Consider the following 10,958-nt stretch of genomic DNA (forward strand, 5'->3'; position numbering starts at 1 on the left):
CAGGATCTTGTATGACTGTGTAGCCTGATCCTGGAGTGGCAGTCTCTGTTGCAGGTGGCGCAGACGTGCCTTGTGGCAACACGCACAGAGGCTGCGCGTTCTTTCCTTGCCGCTCTCTTGCATGTATCCTGGACTCTAGCGTTCGCTTCTGCCTTTAAAACCCCCACTTTGACACTTTGCCGCCATGTATCTCGGTGATTGGTGAGGTCCTCCCATGCACTGGTGTCGATTAGTGCAGATCGCAAGTCTCGCTTGATGACGTCCTTGTAGCGCAGCAGCGGTTGACCCATGTGACGGATGCCTTCCCGTAGTTCTACGTAAAGGATTTCTCATGGCAGGCAGTCAGGCTCCATGCGAAGTACATGCCCAAGCCATCGAAGGCGTCGCTGAATGAGCAGTGATGGCATGCTCAGTGAGCCGCGCTCCAGCACCTTGGTGTTGGTGACTCTGTCCTGCCACCTGATGTGCCAAAGGCAACGGAGGTGGAATACGTTGAGTCACCGCTCTTGTCTGGCATAGGTCGTCTACGACTTGCTGCCACAAAGGAGAGTCTACAGGACACAAGCTTGGTAGACATACATCTTGGTCCTTCGCTCAACAGGTCATTGCCCCACACTCGCTTGTTGAGTTTGGCCATGACAGCAGTTGATTGGCGGCCCTGCAGCTGATCTGACAGCGTCCTTTTATATAAACGCAAAAAGAAAATCACCATGGTTGGCTTTCTCGAGATGTCAGTCATTTTAAGTGACACAGGACAATGTCCATCATACCTTTAAGTGAATGAGAGGTGCACAAGTCTCATAGATTCTAACCACTTTTGAAGGAAAATAGGGAGTGTTTTTTTAGCTTCAAAGGCACAGGCCTCGAGGGAGGAATGGGAGAATGCTGCCCAGGAAATTTTGCAAATCTAGTTTCTCCTAAGTGGCATCTCCTGCATTAGCCTGGGAGCAAGCTCTCTTGCGGGGTGGGTGGCTCACCCCCCAAGAGAGCTTGCTCGCAGGCTACTCCTGCATTGAACATCATTTTTATCACACATCCTTTCGCATGAACTTAATATTCAGTATGGAGCTATTTCCTTGCCAGGGAATAAAAAATCCCTGATGAAGTGAGCCTCTGTCGCACGAAACGCGTAGGAGAATAAAAAGAGTCATACAAGTACTTGTTCGCAGAAATGCTACAAACTGGCTTAAACACACGTAACTCTAAACGGCCTCAACATATAAACTTTGCCGCTAAAGCACTAAGGTGATATCTTCGTTCACAATTCTTATGCAAATACATTAATTTCACAATCGCTGTAACTCTTACTCGGTAAGATTTTTCTCGTTACAGTACTGTAATCGTAATGTAACAATAAACGTTCTTGGTAAAACTCATATATTGATTACAACGCATGCAGTAAAAAGTTTTGAACGAAGGACTCTTTGGAGTTCACTTAATTTGAACGAAACTGAAAACAATCAGATTGCAGCAAACTACAATTCAGTACTTACGGAACAACTTGGATCAACCGACGTCGACGAGTGCTGTTTGGAACTGAAGAGACTCTTCTTCGCTTTTGATTTGCACATTGCGTCCAAACGATCGTTAAGCTTTTGGTTAACGGACCTCAGTTCAGCCAGCTCTTTCAAAACGGCTTCCATGGGACTTGGGGTCACTTTTTTGCTGTACTTGAGCATTGCTAGTACTTGGGCAACCTTCCCGTGAAACCATTTTATCTTTTGCCGAAACCGAAGGACTTCAAGAGAACGACCAAAGAGCGAAATAGCAAGATTCAAAAGGCGCGCAATTATAATTGACCTCGGTTCAAAAACGAGGCAATCATGCGCGGTAAGGACAAAATGGGAGAAGATTTCAAAGGTCGATAAACTGATCTTCATGTCGAAGAGTGAATGTGGAAGTTACAGTTTAAGCGAAGCAATATTGGTATTCTTCAGATAGCGTTTCGAGAAGATTGTATCATTTTCATTTCGCGATTCATTGCCATAAATAGGAAGCATCATAACATTGACAGTATAATCGTGTGTCCTCTTTATTTGACTCCAATATATATCTTTTTGCGGCCCAGTATTACTCCGTCTGTATCTTTGCATTTCTATTGAAACTTGGATAGATATTTGCGAGGGTTGTAGAAGGCTGCAAGTATTACAAATGATTTCATTCTCGGTAACCCCTGGGGAAGCCAGCCAGGACGGGACGCCGGACCTTTGCCAGTCCTCATAATGCTAGTGATTCCTTCGTCCGGTTTTGACTAACTGCCCCTGGGTCTCCGATGTCAAAGGTTTTTAAAACAAAGATCAAGGAGACACTATAAAGTATAACTGTATTATACCTTGTTGAAAATGTTAATGCTTGTAACTGACTTGTAATTTATACGTGTGGGTGGTTTTTTAGGACGTTTTGGCTAATGTTTCGGTTAATTCTTAAGCCTTCATAAGTAGGGTTGATGTTTTAACGCGTGATTTAAAGTAACGTTGCGCGAGCGGTATACGCGACCCTTTACATTTGAGGGTCATTGACTAGGAAGATGGGAGTAATTTTATCATATCATATACCCCTAGGCGTCACGTGGACTTGCTTCAAAGGCTTTTTCTCACTTACAAGCTTGATAGCAAAATTTTTAAACTCAGTGAGGTTATTTCTGAATCGAATTTAATTTTCCGAGTCTTGGACGTATTTTGGGTGTTTCTGGTCTTGAAACATGTTCAAGATCACTTTTTTAGAATAAGTAAACCCCTGATTAAGAAAGGAATTAAGGCTTAAGTTTCTTAAGAAACTGTGATGCTGCGTCGTTGACCTTTAGAGCGTTTTCCCTTATCAACTCGTTTGATAAGCTAAATTTTCGTAGGTTCACAAAGAGGTTTTCGGATCCTAAGAAGTTTTGGGGTTTTGGGCTGAGTTCCAAACATGGCTGGTAAATCCTGTAAGTACTAATAAAACTTATCGGTTGTCCTAATATTTAGCGCTTTCCATGCTTCCAACTATACCGTGATTAAGTGAGATGTATGATACTGTATGAAGTTTTTCATCCGTAGCCTTCATTCGGTTCCCTTCGTTTTCGGAAGATATTTATAGAACAAGCCGTATGTATGCACCATGTATATATATTTATCTTTCCCGAAAATTTCCGAGGTTGTCCAGGCTTCTTTTGATGAAAAATTGATGTATTTGCATGATGCAAAACAATTGCCCAGGTATTGTTTAGATCGCAAATTCAGTAGTAAACATGTACGCTGAACTGGCGCCATTTCATTTTGCCGAAAGAGGAAACGCCCCTTGGAAAAAAATCTCGATTTTCTGAGCGAATCCGTTTTGCGGAAACACGAATGAAACACCCGCACGCGTTTCAGTCAGCGGAAATGCTGCGGAAACGCAAAACATTATGATCGTTTTTCTCTATCGAGTTTCCCGTTGTATCCGCCCTGCGGAAACATAACGGAAAGTTGATGTATCGTGTTTCCGTCATTTTTCCGAATTTCGGAAACGCCTTATTTCACCCTGTGTTACCGAAGGTCAGCCTTGAACAGCATTTGGGAGTAGAGAATAAAACTCGTTTTAAAACTCGGTCTTTGAACAACTGGCCCAGGATGATAATTTATTGAACTGTGATTTGTAATAAGCTTTTCAGATGATTTAAGGCTGATCTTGTAATTTTTGGATGAACGGAGTTAAGGAAGCAAGTAAAACTGTAGGATTTGAATACTGTCTCCTTCCAAAAAAAAAATAAATAAAAAATCCCGTATCCTGATAACCTGCTAATAGGAATTCGTTGTTTGCATTTGCAAATTTAGTAACATTAATAATGAGTTTTTACAACAAACAACTTCAAGTTATATTACATATTTATCTTTCTGGTAATCTCTCGCCATTTTCCGAAGTTTACCTGTACTTTACGTTGACTGTCACTGGACAATTTGTGTTAACTGTTTGCGCATTCCACGGATATGCCCTTGTTGGCGTCTTGTTTCGCTCATATTTCATACTTCCAAATTTTTGGAGTTTAAGGAATTTAATAAAACAATTATTACATTCACGCTTGTTGGATATCAGACTGGTTAATATAGCCCACTCAGCGCTACGCACCTCGTTGGCTATTTACCATCTTATATCGAGTGTGCGCTCATGGAGTAATTGTTAAATATATATTAAATGTTTGTTTGTTTGGGGGGGGGGGGGGGGGGGGGGGGTGGTGTAACATAGATAAGTAATGTAGTAAGGTGTAAAATGAGTAATAGTTCTAGTGTTTAATATAAGTAAATAATTCTAAATGTAAGCGGCATGCACCTGTGTTAATGTGCGATGCCTGACGTACATTAGAATGAATGTTGTATTATAATAATGTATACGTGTGAACTCTTTTCGTTAGTAAATGTAGTAGTGTAAATGATAAGTGAAGCGGTATTAATGTCAAATTTTAAAAAAATCCTTGTGTTTTGCATGAAAATAATGCGACTTTTGTTTCGTGAGTGATATCGTTTATCTTTGTCCTTCTTATGCAAATTTTGACAGAGAATATTCAATTACAAAAATTTCTACTAAAAGAGCGTTAAATCTTTTTTTTGAGCATGTATTTTCAAGAACAATAAGAAAAATTGTTCAGGCAATAAGAAAATTGTTGTCTTAAATCATTGAATTGTTTCAATGTATTAAATACAACTGCCAGCTCTAAAAGTTGTGCAAATATCACGACAGTACTTCCACATCTGACTCGCAGCACTTTACTTACAAATGCAACAACTAGTTTTCCAGATTGGAACCCTACGGAAATACAGGCTAAACCACTGTCGATTACACTTCAATAATCTGGGATTACTCCTAGTAATAACTGTTTAAAATGTAAATAAACTACAGAAAAACAAAATGGCTTTCTGTAGTCTTTATCACTTCAGTAACAGCGGTTTCATTAGACGCCGGTCGCCGGCGGTTATACTGCCGTCTGTTTGTCAGAAATTTGCCTCTACCCACCAGCTACTCTCCCTTTAAAGTGAAAATTTTCAATCAAACCCTTGTAAAATACAAGAGTGACTGCCACTTACATTGATTAGCCCAGGTCTCTACTTCAAAAGTTATTGAAACCCCTGAGTAAGTAAATGTAGTAGTGGCATCCTCGTCTCAAAGAGGCGATGGTTAGCGCTGGGGATTTGGGCAGGATCTTGTATGACTGTGTAGCCTGATCCTGGAGTGGCAGTCTCTGTTGCAGGTGGCGCAGACGTGCCTTGTGGCAACACGCACAGAGGCTGCGCGTTCTTTCCTTGCCGCTCTCTTGCATGTATCCTGGACTCTAGCGTTCGCTTCTGCCTTTAAAACCCCCACTTTGACACTTTGCCGCCATGTATCTCGGTGATTGGTGAGGTCCTCCCATGCACTGGTGTCGATTAGTGCAGATCGCAAGTCTTGCTTGATGACGTCCTTGTAGCGCAACAGCGGTTGACCCATGTGACGGATGCCTTCCCGTAGTTCTACGTAAAGGATTTCTCATGCCAGGAAGTCAGGCTCCATGCGATGTACATGCCCAAGCCATCGAAGGCGTCGCTGAATGAGCAGTGATGGCATGCTCAGTGAGCCGCGCTCCAGCACCTTGGTGTTGGTGACTCTGTCCTGCCAACTGATGTGCCAAAGGCAGCGGAGGTGGAATACGTTGAGTCACCGCTCTTGTCTGGCATAGGTCGTCTACGACTTGCTGCCACAAAGGAGAGTCGACAGGACACAAGCTTGGTAGACATACATCTTGGTCCTTCGCTCAACAGGTCATTGCCCCACACTCGCTTGTTGAGTTTGGCCGTGACAGCAGCTGATTGGCGACCCTGCAGCTGATCTCAGCATCGAGCGAAGTCGAGCTTGACACAGTGGAGCCCAAGTAGATGAAGGTGTCCACACCCTCCAGCTTCGTGTTGTCGATGGAGTTCACTGGGGGGGACTCAGCACCTTGTGCCAGGATGTTGGGCTTCTTGAGGCTGATCGTTAGCCCAAACTCCTTGGGCCTCAGCCTGACCTTGCTTGCAAAGAGCTAGTGGTCGGTGTCACAGCCCTGTGATAGCTTCTTGTGCGGAGGACACTGCTGAGGTCTGCTGTCCTAGTGATGACAAGGTCTAGCTGGTGCCAGTGGTGGGACCGAGGGTGGCTCCAAGACACTTTGTGCAGCTCCTTACACTTAAAGTAGCTGTTAGTGATGCAGAGGCCGTGGTGACAGCAGAGTTCGAGCAACCTTTACCCGTTTTCATTCATCCTGCCAACACCGAAGTGGCAGAGGCAGGTAGGCCATGCTTGCCAGTCGATCCCAACACGAGCGTTGAAATCGCTTAGCAAATATATGCCCTTGGAACTTGGGATTCCGGATAGTGTTTCCTGCAGAGCCTCATAGAATTGATCCTTGGCTTCTGGGGTGGAGGTCAGAGTCGGGGGCGTAGGGGGATATGATGTTCACAAAGCCCGCCAACGTTTTCATGCAAAGGGCAAGAATTCTCAGTGACCCTCCGGAGGGGGTTTCTGTGGTAACAATCAGTGAGTTCCTCACGGCAAAACCTACGCCATACTGCCTCGGCTCGTCTTGGGACAGGCCTTGCCAGAAGAAGGTGTAGTCTCTTTCCATAAGTGACCCACTGTCGGCCAGCCAGGTTTCCTGGAGACAGGCAACATCAATGTTGAGTGGTGCCAGCTCCTTGTTGATGATGGCGGTCTTGCAGGATTCGTCCATTACATGTACCTGAAGGTCAGCGGGGAGTTACCAGGGCACATGGTGCGAATCTTCCAGCTTGCGATTCGAAGAGCTGGAGTCTTCGTAGTTTTTTGTTTTTGGCTGCTTGGTGCAAGTACTTGCTCGCTTGTTGGGAGGGTCCCCTAAGCTCTACACATCCAGTAGAGCAGGCAAGCAATGACGGGGCGGCACCTTACTGGCTGGGGGCTGCCCAGCTTGAGGCGGGCGGTAGCCCCCCAATGAAGCTGCGAGGGCTTCACCCACCGTCGGACGAGACCCCTGGCGTTCCCTCTTACGCCAATCAGTCGGAGCTTAGAACCGGTAAACTGCCTTGTCCCGTGTTATGCCGGAGTCTTGCGACACCGCTGGAGTGCCCTCTCCAGTTTGCGCTAAGGCCTGGGTGGGAAGATAAGGAGATGCTGGGCTGCCCATACGACAGCGTCCCCCTCTCAGTGTAGCTGGCTGGGTTCAAGGGAAAGGGAGAACCAATACAACTTGGGGCCAGTTCCACTGCAGAAGCTGCCGGAAGGAGGTGCTGAGCACCTGCCATCCGCCTTAGAGGCTCCACTCCGGAATTGTCCTTGAGGTTTACTCCTGAAGCCTTCCTGAGATCAGGTATAGCTGCAAGGCAGCGGAAGTTTGAAATCAGGGTTTACCGTCCCCTAGATGGGCTGCCTTCACAGGCTAAGAGCCCCATCTACCCTGGGCAACTGGTTTTAAGGCACCAGTGGCTTCACCTTCACCCCTTCTCCTGTCGGTGTTGCCACTTCCGCCACGCAGAGGCCAGACGTTGGATTTAGCTGACAGAGGCTCTTAGAGTCGCACGCCATTGGGAGCATTTCAAGAGGTTGTGAGAGCCCAGCCTCACAACTCACTCCCCGGTTATAACAGCCTTACGGAACCATGTACAGCATACATTTAATGGCATGTTACTTTTTTCAGAGTGTGTGGTCTATACTGAAAAAATCGTGACACAAATACTCATTGATATTCAACTCCAGTTCAGAAAACAAGTAAAGTTTCAAGCATTCCTTTTCTCGTCTGTAACTGTATTGGAGTTAGAAAAAGGTGAGGACAAATCAGATCAAAGGTTTTCATTAGCCAACTGTTTTCAAATTGCGCCATAACAATTATTTCTGGCCTTGTATGGGAATTTCTCAACAACTTCTGTGCAAGACTGTTGGATCTGGTGGAAATTTGAGCTCTGAAAGCAATCATAGTATGGTTATTATCCTCATGGCTAAGTGTTGCATGTTTTAGAGTAAATGTAACAATGGGAAGCAGAACATTTTTACCAACCAAATGGTGTGGAAAGTTTCCCTTGCTGGACACAATGGTTAACAACAATAGACTCAACAGAGTGACTCCAGCTTGTCAATGGTTGTTTCACACCCCTCATTTATGACTTTATGTCCACTTATGTTCCATATACGTAGACTTTTTTCCACACCAAAATCCCACTCTTCTTGACAACTCATCCATACTTTGCATTGGTGAGTTAAACACGAAAAAGCTCACTACAGACTTGCGAACCATGAATTGAAAATTTAATTGCATCTAAATCTTGAAAACTGAAGAGTTTTCCATTGTACAAAACCTTCTAATTCTAAATGTTTATGAAATCTTCTACTTAGAAGGCTCTTGTGAGATAAAAATACACTTACTGGTAGCTATTAAGAATCCTTACTAACAAGACAGTCAAATTATTCTTGATATGATAGCTTTGTTAAATGTGGCATTGTTAAGACTAAACTTTGAAGTTTGCCTTCATTTCAGGGAGGAATGACTTTTGTGGCAGTGAAAGGACAACAGCAGTATGTGAGGCAAGCACAGCGAATTGTCAAAGATTACAACCCAGAGTGAAATTGTAACACCTTACAGTACTTTTGTGCAAACTTAACGAGTGATTTAATTTTTTGTAACATTACTGCTCTTGCCACCTTAGAATGGACAAAGTCATATCCACCAAGTTCATTCCAAAGGTTGCATGTAAGGGTTAGTAGCTAGGATCTTCATTTTCTCATTGTTCTTTTGTGAGCCTTGGTGTCTGCTTGGATAAACACACGTCAGGTTTGAAGGGTTCCATGTTTAACAAAACTATGGATACATTTTGACTTTTTCTTATTCTGCATATTTTGTTTGTTTTTGTTTCAGTTTTCTTTAATTTTGAAATGTTTCCCTAATTCTTACTTTTCCATAGTTTTGTGAGAAAAACTGCAAGTCTAAGCCAAAGCCAGTCACAAAAAAGGGTATCAAACACTTTAACCAGCTTCTTGTTGAGATCACTGGTGAAAAATGATCACATGTGATGCAGAACAATGTTATTAAAGGTTATCATAGGTCACTTCTGCTCAAAGCCCTTCAATTCTGGAGTCAAGAGTTTTACTGATCTGTGTACCAATGACTTTCTTAAGTATTTAGGAACTTCCTCCTTCCTGAAAATTCTCATCTGTTGTAGTGACTTGTCTTTTCTTGATGAAAGTTCTGCAATTATATGAGCTCTTTCTTATAAGTCTTGTTCTCCCTTGGTGTTCAAGCCACTAGCCTTAGAAAATGCCAGATAATGGTTTATTTAAACAGAATTTCAAAGTTCTGTGGCTCCTTGAAGTGATTTCGATTTGTGAACACATATCGAAGCATTAAAGAGTGCACATTGAATTACCTTGCAAATATTTTTTCTGAACCATTGCCTGTCTGTTGCTGGTCAAGGCATGCAGCTGGGATGTTGGTTGTCGGTTTTCAATAAAATGGGACTACAGACAGAGGACAGACCTCCTGGAATCCCACAGTTTTCATTCGAAATCCCTAGGCTGTGTTTAGCCCAATACCTGGTTTGTTTAATAGGCTTTGTCATTGTCCTAACCAAAATATGTGGTTGAATCATATTTTTAAATTTTTTAAATGAGTAAACTACTTTGGTATTCTAATTAAAATGTTGCTACACCATTCAGGAATCATTTATCATAGAATAATTTAGTCACAGGCTATAGTCACAGGGGGAGCTTTGGCATGATTTCCTTCACAGCAGTTAAGTATGAAAACTAGGTCTCTGGCTATCACTGGAGTTACCCCATGAATAGCTTGAAAGCCAACACCATGACTTGGTTCGCAGATGCTTGATTGCTCTGAAGTTTTGAACTCTGTGGCATGTATAACATTAGCCCAGTCTTTATTAGCCTGCAAATACAACCGCCTCACATTGCCCTGGCCACGTGCAGCGTTCCAGCAAGAGCACTGCAAGCAGCTGGGGCGATGTGAGGCGGCTATATGCGCATCCTTCTATAGTACATGTACTTGCACAGTTTGAAAGCAGATGATCCAGTGCACACTTAATTTGGAAGTAGTACAAGGTCTTGAATTTTATGATTTTATTTTCCTGGTACTGTAGTAAGGGAAATCCCTGAATTGCATTAAATCTGATGAAGGATGATTTTCCTTCTCGGAAATATGCATCTCACACCTGCTGAACCTTAGTTTGTTTTTATACTTATGTTCCCTATAGGACAGAGTTTTAAATGTTCATCTAATCCTGAGGGTAATTAAAAGTTTGTATTAAAGTTGAAATTAGATTTTAGAATTTGAAAATAAAAGAGTAAACCTATTTTAGTATAGTTGTCTCCCTAGAGAAAGGATTTCCCTTGGCTGGCATGTGTTGTTGCTAAGAATTAAAATGTGCAGAAAACGCCAAGAACAGTGACAGTATTCGCTCTCTTACTGCAAAGATTTAATCTAAATCACTTCACATAGCGGCAATATTGTGGTACCATATAATACACCATTTTGTCTTTAAACGCCTATATCTACAAAAACAAACGCGGAGACCCCAGTTTTCTATTCATGAAAAGGGATCAGCAAGCTAAGATGAAACTCTCTGGCGTGGATTCTGGACCACCTTGAATTTTTTGAAATTAGGAAGGTAGCTCAGAATCTGCTTCAGAGAATTTTTAAACTATTTCAATTTTACCCTGCTTATTACTGTTCTGAAATAAGAAAACAAACTCGATGATCCCCATTTTTAAGTATAAGCATCTCCATGACTCCAGGAAATTAAGCCCAGAAACAAAGAAAGTGCCCTATAGCGATATTTCTTGTTTACAAACATTGACGTCACGTTTCTTTTGATATTCAAATTTGCCAACACGTAACAAAAAAAGTCATTGTTTCAATAGCCAATTAGGTTCTGGTTGGCATATTAATAACAATGGGTGGCGTCACGAGAAAAATCGCTATTTATTTTGTAATTTTTTACAGCGAAGCCTGTGCT

The 10,958-nt window shown here is 42.8% G+C and overlaps 1 long non-coding RNA gene across 1 annotated transcript in view; it reads left to right on the plus strand.

Moving 5' to 3' along the window:
- Positions 1 to 10,038, plus strand: part of LOC138050549 (uncharacterized) — a 30,202-nt gene extending 20,164 nt beyond the window's left edge. Inside the window, exon 3 of the long non-coding RNA XR_011132647.1 lies at positions 8,471 to 10,038. This is a non-coding gene — a long non-coding RNA (uncharacterized lncRNA). The remainder of the gene's footprint in view (positions 1 to 8,470) is intronic.
- The last annotated feature ends 920 nt before the right edge of the window (positions 10,039 to 10,958 follow it).

Source organism: Montipora capricornis, chromosome 6, assembly GCF_036669925.1.
Source record: "Montipora capricornis isolate CH-2021 chromosome 6, ASM3666992v2, whole genome shotgun sequence".
Lineage (NCBI taxonomy): Eukaryota > Metazoa > Cnidaria > Anthozoa > Scleractinia > Acroporidae > Montipora > Montipora capricornis.